This window comes from Mus musculus, chromosome 11, assembly GCF_000001635.26.
Source record: "Mus musculus strain C57BL/6J chromosome 11, GRCm38.p6 C57BL/6J".
In the NCBI taxonomy this organism is placed as follows: domain Eukaryota; kingdom Metazoa; phylum Chordata; class Mammalia; order Rodentia; family Muridae; genus Mus; species Mus musculus.
This window is the reverse complement of record NC_000077.6, coordinates 27,230,750-27,251,148: the sequence shown is the minus strand read 5'-3', so window position 1 is coordinate 27,251,148 and position 20,399 is coordinate 27,230,750.

Below are 20,399 nucleotides of genomic sequence, written 5' to 3'. Positions count from 1 at the left end.
AATTGGTGTGTCTGTGTCTTTCATTCATGAATCAAGATAGCTCCTGGATGGGTGTTCCCATGCAAACTGCAGAAAGCCAAAGCAGTTTAGCCCATTACCACTACAGGTATCTACATAGAGTCTTCATCCATAATGACAAATATTCATGATACTGGAAGGTACTCCAAATGATACCAAAGAAGAAAGGTAATCATTAGTTCATCAATCTATAATGGTAACCTGCCTTCGGGATACAATGGTGCAGTAGTTGCCCAGGATTGAAGGAGTAACCAATTACCAGTATCTGATTGGAATTAAAGCCCACTCCAGGAGATGGAACACATGTCTGACACTGTGCAGGTAACCAAAAACCTGAGACTAGATAGGACAGAGTCCTAGAGGGAATATAAAAGAAAGTAGCAATAAAAAGAATCCTAAGAACATTCCTCATTCCAATATATTCATCGATCAGTATCTTGCTCAGCCATTGAAAGAGAAGGTTCTTTCTGCAGTAAATGGAAACCAATGCAGAGACCTGAAACAGGACAATGTGTAGATTGGGAGAGACCTTGGAACATTTAGTCCTAAATAGGATGTCTCCATCAAATTCCTCCCTTATGTGCTTAGGGACTTCTGTGGAAGAGGAAAAGGAAAGAGTATAAGAGGCAGAGGCAATGGAGGACACAAGGAAACAAGGCCTTCTAGAAACTACAGGATTTACACACATATGAATTCAAAGAGACTGTAGCAGCATGCCAAGGGGCTGCATAGATCTAACCTAGATAGGATCTTAATACTGTGAGGGGAAGTGGACACAGCCTCACCCATATCTGAGAAGCTGTCTTGAATTGACAACCAATCATGAAGGGAAAATTAGCACTTTTCCCCAGCAATCTCATTGGGTATGAAAACTATCTCTCCTTTTAATTTAGATCAGTGTCCTGGGCCATGAAGTGGGAGGAAGGGTCCCATTTATGTGAAACTTTTAGCTTATAGAAATGACTAATGTTAGCTTTCTAAACTAAAGAATATCCTTCACTAACAACTTCTCATTCTTTATTTCTCTTTGAAATCTATAAGAAGATACTGATCCTGTCAAATAAAACTGAAGAAAGTAGCTTATCTAATGAAGTTTTCCGTTTTAAATTCACATAAGATTTAATTTCCAGCTAAGAACTCAAGTAAAGCATCCTGTTGATGACTTTTCATGAAATACTCTTTTACAGAAGCCAGCTTTCTGCAAGCAAGAAAGGCAAGGACTCATAGATCAACCTCAACCTTCACTGGAGTACATGAAAATCAAAATAGAGACCTATAATTTTACAATGCACTGACAGAGACTTTGGAACACTCGTCCCTTAAAGTTTGTCTTTATTAACCCCCTACCCCACCAAGCCTCAGGGATCTATTTGAAAAAGGAGGTGAAAAAATTGTAGATCCAGGAGTGGTGAAAGTCACCACATAAACAGCATCTTCTAAATACAATAGGGTTGATGAACATATTAACTAACAGACTGTTACACAAAACCTACACAAATTAAAGTCAAACAAAATTCCAGCACAGAGACAGAAAGGGAAGTGGCCACAAATTCCTGACTAAGAATTAATATCTGCTTGGAAAGGTAAAAACAGTTTTCTCTAGTGGAGTGATACCAGATATATAAACCACAGTCCTGGCAGGCCTCATGGTCAGAAGTAGTTGATCAACACACAACAGACTCCATGTTGTTTCTTGTGGTTTAATTTTGTTGTTGCTATTACTTGTGTGTTTGTTTGTTTGTTTTTGGGGTTTTGAGAATGGGTTTTTCTATGTAGCTATGGCTGCCCTGGAACTGGCCTTGTACACCAGGCTGGCCTCAAACTTACAGAAATACTCCTGCTTCTGCCTTCTTAGTATGAGATTAAAGGCATCCCATATAAATATACACACGACTCCCATCTCCCAGCTTTTGGTGGTTTGTTTCTTTCTTTGTTTGTTTTCTGTTGTTTTTGTCAATGGGTTTTATTTTGTTTTGTTTTCTTCTTTTGCATTTTAATTTTGTATTTTTAAAGAAAAAGATTATTAAATTGGATGAGCAAGGAGGTGGAGAAAATCTGAAAGGAGTTGGGGGTGGGAAGGAATATGATCAAATATATTTTATCATAAATTTTAAAAATATTTTAAATGTAAAAAGAGACAAATGTCTCAAGTCCTGATAATTATACAACTATTTTTACCTAACAAATTATCTATTATACTAAAAACTTGTATTAATCATAGAAGGAACTACTACTGTGGAACTAACCAGGGCAGGAGTTAGTATACAAATTCTTAAGAGACATCCTGAAGGTTTCTGATACAGTGCATTTGAGTGAACTCTAAATGTTTTAACCAATCTCATTAGAAATTTCTGATCAACCATTTTGAAGTAACTTCTGGGATATGAAGGAAAATATATCAGGCTTTAATACCCAGGGAGTCTAACAATAGAAAGAGATGGTAGACACTGTCAGGGAATACACATTTTAAATAGCTTTGCCTCTATACGTGAATCAGTGCTAGGTACTCATTACATTTACTAAAATTGTAAAAAATCAGTAAGAAAGCATTTTATATGAATATTACTAGTTGTGTTTTTCAAATAAGAACAAAATATGTTTCAAAATATTCTCCAAATACTCCATATAAACTTAAAATCCCAAATATCTATGTTAAATCATAATCTAATGACCGGATATCTAATATTATCACAACTGTAGTATCAGTCCAAAATGTAGTTACGATGTGCAGTCATATCCTTGATAAAACCAGGGTAGCATGCACAGAGCATGTAGACCTTCCACTGGCTAGCTATTGATTGATAGTTCAGTGTATTAACTATTTTTAATAGAAATTGCCTCATTCTGTGTCCAGTTTCTGCCATGTCCCTATGAAAACTCTAGACCAGAAGTTCAATTGTCTTCTTTCTTTCATATATACTCTTTGCACACTCAGAATTTCTTTCAATTTTTCTAATATATCTTTTTTCTCAATAATTTTTAATAAATCCAGCTTCTGTATTGCAAACACTCATAAAGTTAATGGCATGAATATCCATCACTTATGAGACAAATGCTAAAGGACAAATATTTTTTATTAAGCAACCTACAATCTTTTAAAATGAACTAAAACAAACAAAAAGGACTTTGATTGTGAAGCCATATGGAAGCAGGAAGTATGGGCTGGGTCAAAGTTTAGTTCCAATTTAAACAGTGATTTTGTAGCTTTGGGGGAAAATCAGTTTATATATCATATTAAGTAAAAAATCTTTGTCAGAGGATCACTATAAATCTAAACATTGATAATATTTTTGAGTAGATGCAGACATGTCTTGACAATTAATAGATTTGGATGTTCTTGCAGAGAATGTGAATTCACTTTCCTGCAACTATGTCAGGTAGTCTGCAATAGCCAACTACAGCTCCAGGTGATATACCACTCTCTTCTGGCCTCTGAGGACACCTGCACACATGTGAAAAACACAAACACAGATGCATAATTTAAAGATACATCTTGAAAAATATTTTAACAATGTCTAACTCACACAAAAATATGCAACTCACGGTAGCCATCACTGGCTCCAACTGGATACCAAAAGCAGAAAGCCTTCATTTGTGTAACTGAAGATTAAATCTATCTAAAGAGAGGTCCATCACCCTTTACTTTTAAATCTTCAAAAGAAAAGTATTATTTGGTTTTCACTTTAGTTGTAGAAGTAAATTACCACTCTTTAAGTGTATATGACATAGTTCTGAAGACAAGGATTCAATGTACTTCTGTCCTTAGCACTGTGGATATAAGAAGGTACCCAGAACCCATGCCTAGTGACATTAAAGTATACTAGGAAGGCAAAGTATGATAAGTAAATAAATAAAAATATGGCAGTTATGAATCAAGTGTTTATGTACTATCTCCCCTTATAGCATATATTAAAAAAAACATTTTGAGATTTATACTTCCATGATTTCACTCACTTTGGACTTAGCTCTCTCATAAACTTTTCTTGACTTTTGACTTAGAATAGAGCACATTCTTATTGTACAAATATTTAATTTATTTACAGAAATTAAATGTGCAGTTATCAAAACAATGTCTTAATAAATTTTATTTGGTATTTGTTAATTAGTTTTAAAGTATTTAGTTTCAAAAATTAGAAGCCATATAATTTCAAAACTGTGTTCATGTAAATATGAGACACTAACCTTGAGTGTAGATTACATACAGTTTACTGCATTGTCTCACTTTAGTGGCAATAGCAACATAGCGACTTCATAATTATTGAATATACTTATTTTGTAGGAGAAATCTAGAGAATTAAATTGATGTAAAATGTCCTCTTAGACAGAGAAACTAATGGTTGTGTAAGAGAGACCTAATTTAGATTTTATGTAGTCATGATGGACTCAAAGTAAATGATATTATGCTAATTTATTTCATGCTTCCCATTTAAGTCCATAATCAAATTTAATTTCTGTATAGGGTAAGAGATGTAGGTTGAGATTAGCTTCATTTTAATGAGTATAAAATTGCTCTAGCATTGTTTGTTGACAATGCTCTCTGTCTTATATTTAAAAGATTTTGCATATTTTCAAAATTTCGTTTGTCAGATTTTATTACATATTTCTCAATTCTCCTTTGTTGTTTAATGTGTTCCTCTCCATCCCAAGGATTTACATGAATTGGCATCATTGTTACATTCACTCACACAGTTCATGAACATACTATGGTTATCACCATTTTGAAGTTTTCACCATATACCTGTTTGTCACTTTTTGCAAGATTTATATTTTCATACAGCTTTTTCTTTAATCGATTTGATTGCTTTACATCCCGGTCACAGTCCCATGTACCACACCACTGCTTCTCCCCCATTCCCACCCTTACAAGTCCATTCCTCCATTTCCTCATCCCTTTCTCCTCAAGGAAGGGAAAGCCCCCCCCCCCCACCGCCTTAGGTATCACCACCACTCACCACTCTCCTGAGATATAAAGTCACAGAAGTACTAAGCACATCTTCTACACTGAGGACTGATCAGGCAGTCCATCAAGAAGAAGGAGATCCAAGGGCAGGCAACAGAATCAGACTGTCTCCATTCTAATTGTTAGGTGACCCACATGAAGGTTAAGCTTTACATCTGCTACAAATGTCTAGGTGGCCTAGGACCAGCCCCTGCATACTCTTTGGTTGGTGGTCTAATCTCTGTGAGCCCAGATGGGCCCAGGTTAGTTGACACTATAGGTCTTCTTGTGGTGTCCTTGACTTCTCCAACTCCCCACTCTACCACATGACTCCCTGAGCTCCACCTCATGCTTGATTCAAGTCTTTGAATATGTTTACATCTGCTGCTGGATGGAGACTCCCAGAAGACAGTTATATTAGGCTCCTGTCTGCAAGCATAGAAAATTATCATTAACATTTTCAGGGGTTAGCTCTCTCCCATGGGATGGGACTAAAGTTGGGCCAGTCATTGGTTGTCTGTTTCTTCAACCCCTGCTCCATCTTTATTCATACTCATCTTATAGGCAGGACAAATTTGGGGTCAGATGTTTTAAGGATGAGTTAATGTCCCCTTCCTCCAGTAAAAGTCTCACCCTTGCTACAGGAAGTAGCCACTTCAGTATTCATATACCAGGATGTTAAAAGTCTCAGTTAGGGCCATGCCCATAGATGCTCCAGAGCTTCCCCCATCCCAGATCTACAGCTAGTTCCAGAGATGGCCCTCAACAATTTCTGATTTCTCTCCCTGCCCTCTTCTGCCCTCCTCCTCACACCTGATCCCCATCTCCATCACCTTCCTTGCCACCTCTTCTCCCAAGTTTCTTTCCTCTATCCATCTCCAATATCTATTTTAGTTTCTCTACTGAGCGAGACTCATGATTCCTCCCTTGGGCCATCTTTATTACTTAGTTTCTTTGGATCTGTGGAGTACAGCATGACTATCATATACTTTATAGCTAACGTCCACTTGTAAATGAATACATGACATGTGTGTCTTTCTGTGTCTGGGTTCCCTCGCTCAGGATTATATTTTCTAGTTCCAATGATTTGCCTACAGATTTCATGATGTCTTTGTTTCACAGGTGAGTACTATCCCATTGTATAGAAGTCCACATTTTCTTTATCCACTCTTAAGTTGAGGAACATCTAGGTTGTTTCCACTTTCTGGCTATTACCAATAAAGCTGCTATAAACTTACTTGAACAAGTGTTCCTAGTTAAACAAGATTCCATATGTTCATAGCAATGTAGAGATATAGTTGATTCTGTAGGTTGATTCATACATGAAAAACTCACTGAACTTACCCATGAAATCTCCAGCTTTCATTGTAAATTCTTCAGATTTCTGATTTAATGTCATCTCACCCTTAAATACAATTATACATATATGATTGATGTTCCTTTTAATTATTTTTAATTCTGTTATTCTGGTTTAGATTGTAGGATTTACAATGCTATATTGGGTAATAATAGGGAGAAAAGATATAATTTGAAAAGAAATCAACTTTCTACCACCTAACATGATGGCAACTGTGGTTCTTTCTATCAAGTTTTAAAGTGTACTTTCTATGTCTTTGTTGTTTTTGTTGTGAAATTTACAAAAATACATTTTCTGAATCAACTGGTATGAAGTGATTTGGTTCCTCTATTACTATAATGGATTGTGTTGCTTTTTAACGATTTTTGGGGGGGTCTACAGTTATAGGGTTGTGGCTGCATCCACTCCACCACTGGACACAATCACTAGGGGAAGTGAGATGCAGAGAGTTTGACTGCCCTTACCCCACCCCACCACAAGGGTGGGTGCTGGGATGTAGGGAAGAGTAAAACACTGCTCTGGGGGTGGGAAAGCACAGACTGAGACATGGAAATCTGGAGCTGGTACAGGGGTCCCTGGACCTGTGACAAGGCCAGAGCCTTGTGGTTCTCAGACTTTTGGACATCCAGGCACTGCTGGGAGTCAGGGAGCCAGTGGGCTAGGGACAGCATCTTGCCCAGAGCTGGGAGAAAGGTGGTGGGGGGGGGGGGAGCTGGCTCTGGCTTGTCTCAGCAGGGATGATTGTCCTTACCTTCACAGACACAGGCTTGGTGGTTGTTGCAGTTTAGACCTCTATATACCTCATTAGCACAGAGAACTCTGTTTTGAGCCTACTTGACTGTGGTCACATCTCTTTTCCTTGTTTCCTTGTCTTGTTCTGAAATGTTAAAATGCCTCATCTACATGCTTGTTGGGGGGGGGGGGATAATCTATTTGGAATGAATAGCAGATATTGTTTGATCATAGAAGTGCTGATATGACAGAAGAACTTTTCCTAGGCATGTGTCATGTTTCCATATGGTCTGTAGAGTTAAGTCCAGGCCTTCCTGGGACCATCTATAGGCAGTATCCTTCTTAGACTCAATGTACTTGGATAATAATAATAATAATAATAATAATAATAATAATAATAATAATCTGATATTTTCATTAAAAGGGGGTCTAGCATTATGACATAACCAACAAAAGGTGGTTAGCTCTGGCTGGGAGACATTTAGAATTTGGAAGGCCTTTAACATCATTGACCAGAGGGGGTCCACTGGTTCTGTGTGTTTCAGGAAAAACTCCAGAGCTGAAGATCCCTGTGCTGGGGGTGGGGGGTGAGTGAGTGGGAGGAATGACTGGAGGAACAGTAGCCACCAGTCTAAAGGCAGTCTCCATGGTCAGCAAGACAACGTAGGGTCCTCACCACCTGGGCTCCAGCAGGTCCCAGGGAAAACTCTCTCTGGGTCAAAACTAGTGTGATTCCAGAACCGGGCCTGCTTCATAGAGGGCATGCAGTTTAGGTCAAACCTGCTTGTGAGCCCACTGGGTTGTTCTGACTTAGTTATTAACTTATCATCTTTTTAATTCTGCAATAGCTGCTAACTGAAGGTTAGGCATGATAGGAACGAGGACACCATATTTAATTTTAAAGGGGGTCAATTCCATCCAGTAAGGAGAGTCTGAGCAGGTACTGGGATAGCCAAACTGATCTTACAAAAGAAAAAAGAGACTGCTCCTCACCCTATACAAAGCAAAGGAAAGGAGTGTTACCCAGTCACTGCCAGTTTCTATGGATAATTTGGTCAAGGTCTCTTTTAACATTTTATTTATCTTTTCTACCTGGCCTGAACTTTGGGATTGGCATGCACAATGTAATTTTCAATCTGCCCCAATAAATCTCGATATATTCTGGCTTACCTTGGACACAAATGTTGGCTCATTATCTGCCCTATCATATGAGCGAATCTATACCTGGGTAGGATATCTTCTAGAAAATTCTTAGCCACTACCTTTGCAGTTTCAGCCTTTCTTAGAAATGTTTCTGTCTATCCAGAGAAGGTGTCCATGAACACCAGTAAGTACTTGTACCCGTACTTTACTGGTTTTATTTCTGTAAAACCAACTTCTCAGTAGGCCCCAATCTATTACCTTACAGAGCCAGGATGTTTGGCAGTGTTGTGGGTGTTGGACAATTGGCAAGCTTTGCAGCTTGACACTGAGTTCTTGATAGTATGTTGCATTTTTCTGAAAGTCACTTTAGATTGTCTCACTTTGTCAGCCATCCATCTCACTCCCATGTGAGTGACTCTATAGATTTTCCTGAGGATAGATCTTGACAGGGAAGTGGTTAATATTAGCTTACCTTCAGCCATCTGCCACCAGACCTCTGAACAGGCTCATGGACTGATTCATGGCCCATTTGATCTCTTCTTCCGTATAGACTCAGCATTCAGCTAGTTGGGGTTGGGCAGTACTTGTAGGATCACAGTCTCCGTTGTTTCTTCTAGGGCCACCTCTTTGGCCGCATTGACAGCTAAATTGTTACCTGTAGCCACTGCCGTTATTTCTTTGTGATTGCCTGAACAGTGTATGATCACCACTCTCTTTGGAAGCTTTGAGTAATTGTAGGATCTCATCTTTGTTTTTAATAGTTTTTCCCTCTATAGTTACAGCCCTCTCTTGGTATATGGCTCTATGTATGCGAGAAGTTGCAAATGTGTATCAGCTGTTCGTATAGATGTTGACAGCCAGCCCTTTTCCCATGATAAGGGTGCTATCAGTTCATACCTTTGAGCTAAGGTACCTGGGAGTAAGAACTGAACCCAAATTACCTTTGTTTCCATGGTTACCACTGTTCCTGCTTTCCTCTGACCCCCTCAAGTGAAACTGCTTCTGCCTGTGAACTAAGTCTGCTCTACCCATGCAGAGGGGAGTGCTTTAGGTCAGGTCAAGTACTGTTTAATTGGGCTAGGATTCTGCTGCATTGGTGGAGAGTGTGGTTCAAATCAGGGTCAGAGAGAAGGGTATTTAAGGAAGCAGGCAGCTGGAAAGTAACTTGGCCAGGATTAATTAGTAAGATCTGATAATGAGTCATGTTGCCATTATTGAGCCACGTGCCATGTGGCTGTTTCAGTACCCCTTTCATTTTATGGGGAGTAGTCATGGCTAAATTTTGTCCCAAAGTCAATTTATCTGCATCCTTAACCAATAATGTCATAGCCACAATGATACGCAGGCAAAGTGGCCATCCTACTGCCATTGGATCTAATTTCTTTGACAAATAAACCAGAGGCTGTTTCCACAGCTCCAAAGTTTGAGTCAGGACCCCTTTGGCTATTCTTGTCCATTTGTCTATGTAGAAGTGAAATGGCTTAGTGATGTTTGATAGCCCCAAAGTAGGAGCTGACAGCAGGGCTTGCTTTATTTTTTCAAAAGCCTTTTGATGATCTTGAGCCTGAACAAATCTTTGGCTTTTCTGGTGGCTTCATATAAAGGTTTGGCTATTTCAGAGAAACCTGGAATCCATAGTCTGAAAAACCTGTGGACCCCAAGAACTGTCTTACCTGTCTTGGGTTCTTGGGGTGTGTGTGTGTGTGTGTGTGTGTGTGTGTGATGAGAACAGTCTCTTTTTTCTGTTGTAGTCAGCCACTGCTGGCCCTCCTTTAGAATATAGCCAAGATAGGTGACAGTCTTGTATAGCTTGCAAGATAGGGTTTTCTTGGCAGACACCCAATATCCCATGTCTCCCAGAGCCTGTAGGAGATTCTGGGTCCCTTTCTTGCACCCCTCTTTGATTTTTGTTGCAATTAAAAGATCATCTACACACTGTATAAGGGTTATGTCTAGGTTGTTGAATCCCAGGTCCTCATGTAAAGCTTCATCAAAAATAGTGGGTGAATTCTTGTAGCCTTGAGGTAGGCAGGTCCAGGTGAGTTGCCCATTAATACCTCTTTCAAGATCATTCCATTTAAAGGCAAATTATTTCTGGCTTTGGGGGCCCAAAAGTAAGCTGAAGAAAGTATTCTTTAGGTCAAGAATACTATTTCCAATCTGGAGGTAGAGAGCTCAAAAGGGTATACAGATTAGGCACTGTGGCGTGTATACCCATCACTCTGTGGTTAACTTTCCATAGGTCCTGGACAGGGCAATAGTCATTGGACTTTGACTTCTTCACAATAATGGGGTGTTCCATACTGAGTAGCATGGCTTAAGGACTCTCAAGGCCAGCAGTTTTCAGACATTGTGGATGATCCTCTTCCATATCTCTTAGAACATGGGATATTGGAAGACCCATACTGGGTCTGTACCTAGTTTAAGCTCCACAAGTATAGGGAGTCTATGTTTTTTCAATCTCATGTTTCTAGTTTCTTTCCATGCCTGGGAAAACTTTGCCAGCCAGATATCCAAGTCTTTTTCGGGGTAGCTGGTGACTCATATAATATATACTCAGTCTTAGAAGCCAGGTCAAGTGTCAGCACCTGGATTGGATCACTGTTCTGGTTCATTAGCCACATATCCCCAGGGTTAAAAATAATCTGGGCTCTCATTTTGGCCAGTAGATCTCTCCCCAGTAAGGTGTTGGGGCATTCATGAAGAACTAGGAACAAATGAGATACTCATCCCATTCCCAAGTCCACTGTTTTTCAGGTAGTTCAGGAATATTGTTTGATGCCTGTGGCTCTTTGGACCCAGGATTTTTATTAGACAATGGCCCTTTAGTCTTTACAACCATTAACTGTTGGACTCTAGTATCCACCAGGAAATCTAGAGCCCCCCCCCCATACTCTAAGGGTTACCCTGAACTCGTAAAGGGGAGTCTGAGCCCCAACACTCTCAGTATTCTTCTTCTTTGGTGACCATAGTCTTGTTTGGGGGCTTTTTCCTTGGGCATTCTCTGGCCTATGGTCTTTCCTTCTTACCATAGGAACAATGTTTCTTACCTCAAGTTGGTCAATGACCTTTTCTAGGCTCTGGCCAGCTCTCCACCTCAGTAATCTTCTGGAGTTGGCACTTTCTCTTTCTTCAGTCTGGGTTACCATCAACAAGCAGGACTTTGGCTAGATCTCTGTTTAATATTTTCCCTGTCTTGATCTTCTCATCTTCAGTTTCCCTGTTATACACTTTCTCCACAACCTCTACTAAATCTCTCAATGACTTCTTCCCTAGTCTTTCTAACTTTTGTAACTTCCTTCTAATGTCTAGTGCTGACTGATTTATAAACACCAGCACCGCTTTTTTAGAATTCTCAGCTACCTTGGGGTCTAAGTGTATATAATGGTGGCTGAGAGATGTTGCCATTTGTCTATTCCCAAGCTGGCATCTGTCACTCCCGGGGAAGTTGGGGTGGGGGGGTTCATTAGGGAGTGCCACCGTGAAAACAGGGATATCATTATTCAGCATCAGGTTGGGCCCTCTCAGAGAACAGTGGGAGCTCTGTGCAAGCAATGAGAAATCACAAAGGGGAGGGGAGCTCTGCGAAAGTGGCAAGAAGATGCAGAAGAAGGCTTCCTGTGTCTCTTCAATACTATAGCTATATGTTTATAAACATATGTTGCTTTGTGTTACTTATTGAGTTACTTTTCTTTTCCATGGTCGGTGTCCACTGATTCTCATAGATTATGAGCTGTATACATAACAATCAGGAGAGACCAGATTACAGTCTGACTTTTGTGTGATTAGCAAACACAAAGCCTTGCCTTCTAAGCTCTTTAATCCCTTCTCACTAGTGTTCTAAGGCAGGCAACCATGTTCCTGATATGGTGAGAGTGAGTGTCTTGATATCTAAATGATTACTGCTCATCACAGGACTTTGCTAGGAATAATTGAGAGTAATTATTTCATTTAATACAGTGTTATTGAAAGTCCACCTCTCTTTATATTTGGCCTTGTCTGTCACTGTTCTTGCAAAAGAGCTAAGTGATTCATTGTGGTCTGGTGAGTGTATAACTCTAGTTTATATATATGATGTGATTCAGATTGTAATCTGCTAGGGTAAAGTCATTGTCAAATTCTAATGTCATCTGGAGTGAAGGAACTAATTCATTTTCTTCACTAATGAGGGAAATGGGATGCAGAAAAAAATGTAATGCCAGGAATCATTGGGTTTCCAATAGAAATCAGGTTCCCTCTGTCTGTTCCTTGTCTCATTAGTGAAAAAAAATATGAATAGATTCAAAGTGAAGCTCAAGAGCAATTTACTAGAGTTTAAAGAAAGAAGAAGTTCAGGCAATCTGTAAGTCTCACAAGTCACCAGAAAGGAAGAGAATGAAAACAAGTGAAAACTGCCATGCCATTTGAAATAAGCTAACATGAAAGTCAGCAAAATGGCAGGTAGGAGGGAAGCTTTGTAAAATGAGTAAGGAAATCCAAAGCATTAGGGAAGGTACAAGGCTGCCTGAGCATCTGAAAGAAAAGGACAAAAGGGGGAAAATAGAGAACCACCCTATCCAAACTTCTCAGGAGCTTATACAGACTGCAATAGAGTATGGGAAGCCTCAGAAAGAAAAGACTGTTATCTTCAGGTGTACCCACCTTACTAGGATGGTTCCCGTGATCTGACCACTGAATTGACTCTTAAGGGAAGAGTCAAGCATATGTCTCCACATACAAGTGAATTCTAGATAGTGGATTAGACACTTTCTCTGCACAACACCATGAGTATGAAGAGCCAGGTCACAAAGACAAAAATATATTCTGAAGAGAGAAAAGTAGGGTGACACTGGGAATCAAGATGAGGTGTCAGGAGATCTGTCTGTCAAAAATAGAATAAGATGACAGAATAAAGTAGGAAAGAAGTAGCCTACGACTTCAACTCTGTCTTCCTCAGGGGTAGGAACCAAAGCCACAGTACAAGTTAAATATTGAGACATCAGGAGAAGTTCTTGTCTACTTCTCCTTTCCCTGTCCTCTGATTATGGGCAATGAACTTTGGAATGGGCACCTGTTCCTCTCTCATTGTCCTTGGGCATTTCCAAGCTTTTCCTCTGATTATCCACTGCTCCATCTGCAGCACGTGAGGCAAAGGAATGTCCAGAAAACTTATACTGTTGTTCCTTGGATTTTCAAACCCATAGCTCCTTTCCTTTATCTTCTCAAACTTTCTCCTGTTTCTCTTATTTGGACAAAAGCAAGATACTGTGCGCCGTCTTTTGAAATCTATGTGATCACAAAGTAATAAGTCATGGAATAAGAATGTAATTTTTTAAGATTTAATTTTAGTGAATGTATATGGGTGTTTCACCTGTTTGTATAAATATACTATGTATGAGTACTCACTGAGATGAGAACAAAGTCAGATCCCTGGGAACTGAACTTGCTAATGGCTTTGAGCACTCATGTGGGTGCTGAGAACAGAACCCAGATCTTCTGCATGAGGACCTCTGAACCATCTCTCCAGTCTCACAGATACATATATTTCTCTCCCTTCTTCCCTTCCCCTCCCCTCCCTCCTTCCTCCCCTCCCTTCTTCCCCCTTCCTCTCTCCCTTCCCTCTTCCTCTTCCTCTTTCTATTGTTGTTATTGAAACAAAATGTTACTGTGTAGCCCTAGCTGGTCAGGAACTCATTATATAGAACAGGTAGATTTCAAATTCACAAAGATACACTTGTCTCTGCCTTCCAAGTGCATGGGTTAAAAGTATATACCACTATGACCAGTCTATTTACTCATATGAATTCACAGTATCTGTGACTACCTGGAAAAAACCTTGATCTCACTGACATTCCATTATGAATTCAGGAGAATCTCATAAGGACCCACTCTTACTATATGATAGAGGCAGTTAAAGACTGCATATAGGAGAAACCATATTTATCAGTGGTGTAGCCACAGGAACACTGCCCTGACTCATGCAAAAAACCCTTGACTCTATCTCAAGCAAGAAGGTCCTCTGAGAGAGCAGTGTGTACTGTTTATGCTCTTAATGGCCAGGTGACCTCTCCAGCCCCAAGAAGAGGACTTAGGAAGAAGACATAAGAAGGAAGGAATAAGTGGTCAGAAGGTAATAAGCCAATGCAATGGCAGGGGTCTTCATTAAAAACAAATGTGTCTGTGTGTCTGCTTGGTTATGTGTGTATATATATTTGTATATTTGTGTATGTGTGCAAATCTGTGTGCATATATATATATAAGCATATATATATGTATATATACATATATGTTTATCTGTGCTATGTGTTTGCAATTGTGTATTAGTATTTTTGTGTGTCTACATGTATATTTGTATGTGTATATGTCTCTGTGTATGTTTATTAGTGTGCAGTGTGTGTATGTGTGTGTGTATCATTCTAAAAGAATAAAATGAACAAAATTTTAATGAAAAATGATAAATGAAAAACTTACACAGCTCATGATGGATAAAATTCTTTAGAACTATTTTTTCATGTTTTCAACTTTAAATAGTCTCTTAAGTTTGCATATCCTATAACTGACAGACCTGGCCAACCCCACCATTACTTCTTTCCTAGTGAGGAATGGAGTTAGTGTCTTACACAAAGCACTAATGTGACATGTGCAAACAATCACCCTACAGATTCTGCTGATGAGATGAGCTGGTAGGTTACTGACAGTATGATTTATACAAATCTTACATATATTTTCAGTGAGTAAAACACTAATCTATTTACTGCCTGTAGGTATCATGACTTTCCAGTGCTCAAGGTCTGTGTGGGCTATATAGCAATAGCACAGCCAGTGTTATTTTATCAATCAGCATGCTTTCTTACAGTCATGAGAGATAAACTTTTGAGGTTAGGTTGCTGGCCTCAGGATGTGGTCTGGTTCTTGCTTAATATCTGTCTTCCTTCTCATGGTATCATTATATGGTGGGGAAAGATGAAACAAAGCATTGGTCCATTCATCTTGTTTCATTGTTGCTGATGCTTTTTGAGATGTATATGTTGGGGGTGGGGGTGGTAACAGTTGTGGTTTTGTTTGTTTGTTTTGACGGTGGGAGTCTCAGGTGGTCCAGGCGGCTTTCGAACTTCTGATTCTCCTGCCTCTGCTTCCCTGAGGGTAGGACTGTAAGCATCCATGCCACTATGATCAACTTTTCATGTGGGCTCTAGAGAAAGAACTCAGGTCACCCACCATATGGCAAGTACATTACCAACTGAGCTATCTCCCTAGGACTACCTATGTCTTCCTAAAGGAAGATCAGAATGGTATTATGGAATGAAAACACCCTCCTGATCCCATCTAACCTAGGTTATTTTCTATAGGTCTCACTTCCAAATACATTACCCTGGAGATTGGGGATTCATTATAAAAATGGGGGAGGTGACAGAAATATTCACTTAATATTTTATTTCCACAGCATTTACAAATCATGCAATGGTAGACAACCTGTGAGGCAACATGCTCACAGATTTTATATGTACCACAAGAAGCTTTAAATTAAACCACAGAATATGTCATATTCAAAAGAATAAGAGATAAGGTATATAAAATATTTCACATTTTGGGAGTAGGGGAGTGTATTACATCAAATTTTAATTTGATGGTAGTCATAGTTTTATGATTATGTTTTTGTTGTAGTGGTTGTTTGTTGGTTGATTGAGAAGCCACTTCCCCACAAGTATCTCAAGCTGGCCTGGAACTCAGAATCCTCTCATTGAAGTGACAGCTATGTGCTACCATGCCTGGCAATTTCTTAAATTTTAATGTATAAAACTTTTTTTGTTTTCTTTTAGAATAGTTGCTTTTTTTTTAGCAAAAGATATGCTCTTATAATAGATGCAACATATTCCTCATTGCTTATCTGATTCTGTTCCCCACATTGGGAATTAATGTTCTTGCTAACAGCATTTCAGTGATAGGAAGTGTTTTATTAAAGAGTCTAACTGTACTTCTAATTTTTTTTCAGGATATTAAAGAATAAAATATTTCACTTAAAAATATTTAATATAGAGAGAACTACCAGGGATCTGATAAACAACAACTAGAAACTGACAGTATTAGAAGAGTCTGTTTGGAACTGTTGGATGAAATCCATAAGAAAAGTACAAGAGAATCCTATGGTCTTTTCTCCAGCAGCTGTGTTTGTGAGGCTGAGACTGGCTTAGTTGCAAATGTTTGTTTGGTGAAAGAAATGAAGCTTTAATTCTAGAGCAATTGATGTCTTGCACTGTCAGGGGAATTATCACAAAATGATACATCATTTACGCCAGAAGCTGTTTGTCCTCACTCTCCCTTTACACGCCAGACTCCACGGATTCCAAGTGATGACTAGCAGATTGATGGCTACTACAAGTGATTGAAATACTCTATCAGAAAGTGTATCTCTGTCCTCCTCTGCTGAAGGGAAGGCCTTCACATTCAGTACACATGACTGACTGATAGGGAATTCTAGTTGTAAGTATTGTTTTAACTTGTTTGTATACCCAACCATTTGTCCTTACTAATAGTTCAGTAATACATGTGGCAAGTCAAAATCATTTCATAATGCCTTTTATTCTGGAGCAACCCATCAGCAGGATAGCCATTTAAAGCTTTAAAAATGTAAGATAGCCACTTAAAATTTTAATTTCAAGAGAAAAAAATTAATAAATTAAAAAATAAAATTGTGTTTCTGTGTCTTCACTAAAGTTGCTGTTGTTAGGATGAAATACTGTGACCAAAAACAACTTAGGGAAGAAAGGGTTTATTTCAGTGGATAGTTCCAGATCACAGTCTATTATCCAGGGAAGTGAGAGTATAAACTCAAACAGGACAGAAACATAAAGCAGAGTATCCTCTCAGATACTCTAGCTTGCATCGAGTTGACATTTAAAACTAGCTTCCAATCAATGTCTTCTGAATCAGGAAGGAGAAGGCAGCCTATAAGATCTACCAGATAAACAATGTCATATGCCTTGGAAAACAGAAACATGGGAGGTTCTCCATGCTGCCTCCTCAGCAGTACAAAAAAAAAAAAAAAAAAAAAAAAAAAAACTGCTGCAAAGGTAAAGAGAAATCCATGGGCTATGTTCCTGCAGGTTGTACACAGACTTTCAGGTTTGTATTCTTCTGGAATGATCACCCATCCTGGCTTCTGCATTTTCACGATGCAGTCGTTCCTTTAACTCATCCTCAATCCTGTAGCTCCCATCAGTATTTCTATTAATAACCCTAACTCATTAGACCTCCAAGTTGAACTCTGATGTAATAGTTACTTCAGTCTTATGTGAGTTCCATTTTGAGGGAGAATGGAACTGTGTGGCCCAGAAAAAGCCTATTACTCTGAAGAGGTTGACTCATTACATTTTTGTCTCCACTCAGAAACTAGACCATAAGCCATCTGCTCCAGCAGAAGACCCCTAAGTCCAGTAATAAGACAATAAAAATCCCACCTGAGGAATAGACTGAAGAGAACCACACAAATGGGAGATATCTTACCTTGGAATAAGCCATCTATACTGAGAAGCCGAACTAGTGGTTGTCATTCGTGGCTTAGCAATGCAGTCCATCTAGGTCACCCTGGTACCAAACAATGAAGTTTTAGAAGACTTAACTCTAACATAGCAGCCAATTAAATTTGTACTAATGTCAGGGCTTTGGCCCCTACAAATCACATTAAAGATTATCTAATCCTTCTAAAGAGTTTCCCCTGTTCCCTGTAAGAAGGCCTGCATGCCTTTCTCTTGGGGGTAGTTGCTGTTTTTGATGCACTGGTGACCCAGCATGGTAGTTATTTCTGCAGAATAAATGCTTTTTTGTTCTTGCATACTATTTGAGTCTGGGGGGGTCTTCCTTCATCTATTCCTGAACCCTAACAACACAACATTCTAGTATTGCCAAAGACTAGCTTTGACAAGTATATATGTTTCTTTCAAGATTCTTTGGGCATTTTGCATTTTATCTGAGAATACTAATGTCAGCATCTTTCTTTACATTGTATTTCAAGTAACTTATACCAACCTGTTGGAATTTCCTTGTTATGTAAGCCACACTGTGTTTTTGAAGCACGGAAACAATGGCATTCACAGGAGCTAAAGAATAAATAGATAGTAGCAGTGAAAAAATGAGGCAGTTGTGTCTTCTCTGTAAGAATAAAGGAATCCATCTGTTTCTTTCTTTATTTTACATGAATAGATGCCAGTTATACACTACCACCAGAAAGACAAAACCTTTTGTGAATTGTTGTTTTCCCAAAACATGTCTTACACCACCCATGCTGTACTGGTGAGTATGTCAGAAGCTCAGATGATCAGACGTTCTGGATTCTTCCAGACTGCCTAAAATGTTAGGCCAGGAAATGAGTGCCTAGGAGTCTGACCTTAATAACTTCTCCAGGAAATCTCACATCCATTTCTGTTGATAGGACACACTGTTGTTATACCAGAACATTAAGAGGTAAGCTACCCTGTTTTGCTCTTTGGAACTTCACAAAATGAAGACTTCATTTTTTTCCCAGCTTCTTTTTTCTTTTTTTTTCTTTTTTAGATATTTTATTTATCTATATTTCAAATGTTATCCCCTTCCCTAGTTTCCCCTCCAAAAATCCCCTCCCTGTACTCTCCAACCCACCCACTCCCAGAGAAAAATCAGCAAACTAAAGTTGATTTTTTTTTTTTTTATTTCAGACAGTTACCAACTCATGGCACATCTAGCACTTTTCAATGGAGAGGTTCTTAAGTCTGAACAAGCACTGTGCTCTCCTCGCTAACTATTTTCTGAGGAGGGATTCGGTTGGCTAAGCAATAGTATAATCTGGTAATCATGACCTTCCCATATTATGTGACATGACAATGCACTGAAACAATCAGCATGCTTTCTAGCTAAAGTTACAACAGTTCTATGCATTCTTAATCTTTAACTCAAACCACCTAATACGATATATATTAGCATCATCTTGATATACCCTGGTACAAGCATAAAGTACACTAAGAAGAAAAAAAAAAAGAAAACAAAAAGTAAACAAGACACACAGGACATAGATGCAATCTTCTTGACTAAGAAAGACATTAACAAGATACATTCAATATTATTATTGCTTGATGTCGTGTGATCCTAGGATAGCCAGGATTTCATATTACCACATTAATAAAAATGAAGATAAGAGTACTGTGAAATTTACTTAGGTTACATGGTTAAGACATAGTCCAGAACAATGGGAAGCCATGTCTGACAGGCTCCATGTTCTATTACTCTGTGCAATCAGATGTTATTGTAGGTGGTGCTTAGGTGCACTGAACTAACTGAAGAGCCACAGATCTCATATTAGCCAAAGTATATGTTCTCCAAATTCTCCTTTTATTAAGGTTTGCTTTAATCTTCATATTCTGTGAAGCCTGTATTTGTGTGACCTCCATTAAAATTCAATGTTCTTGATGCAGACTGAAGGTACAGTGTGTTTTCTTTCTTTTAATTTCATTGAATTAAGTGTTAGTTCTTAACACTTAGACATTTTAGGCTTAAAGTTTGTTACCACTCTTTGACAAAATTCTAAGACAGTCCTCATCTGAGTTTCTCTCTCTCTCTCTCTCTCTCTCTCTCATTCTTTCTTTCCCTCTTCCTTCCTTCCTTCCTTCCTTCCTTCCTTCCTTCCTTCCTTCCTTCCTTCTTTAATTCTTTCCTTCCTTCCTTCCTCTCTATCTTGTGTGTGCGGTAATTCTGCTCCTGAGGTAACATCATGTAGCAGGATTAGTGTTTAATATTATTATCTACTTTTGTAGTTGTTCTGGTGGGTTTTGTGTGTCAACTTGACACAGGCTGGAGTTTTCACAGAGAAAGGAGCTTCAGTTGAGAAAACGCCTACATGAGATCCAGCTGTAAGGCAATTTCTGAATTAGTGATCAAGGGGGAAGGGCCCCTTGTGGAAGGAACCAGCCCTGGGCTGGGAGTCTTGGAATCTATAAGGAAACAAGCTCAGCAAGCCAGGGAAAGCAAACCAGTAAATAACATACCTCCATGGCCTCTGAATCAGCTCTTGCTTCCTGACCTGCTTGAGTTCCAGTCCAGACTTCTTTTGGTGATGAACAGCAGTTTACAGGTGTAAGCTGAATAAACCCTTTCCTCCCCAACTTGCTTCTTGGTCATGATGTCTGTGCAGGAATGGAAATCCTGACTAAGATATTAGTCATGAAGAATTTTATTGCCCAACAAATAATATCCCCAGGATAC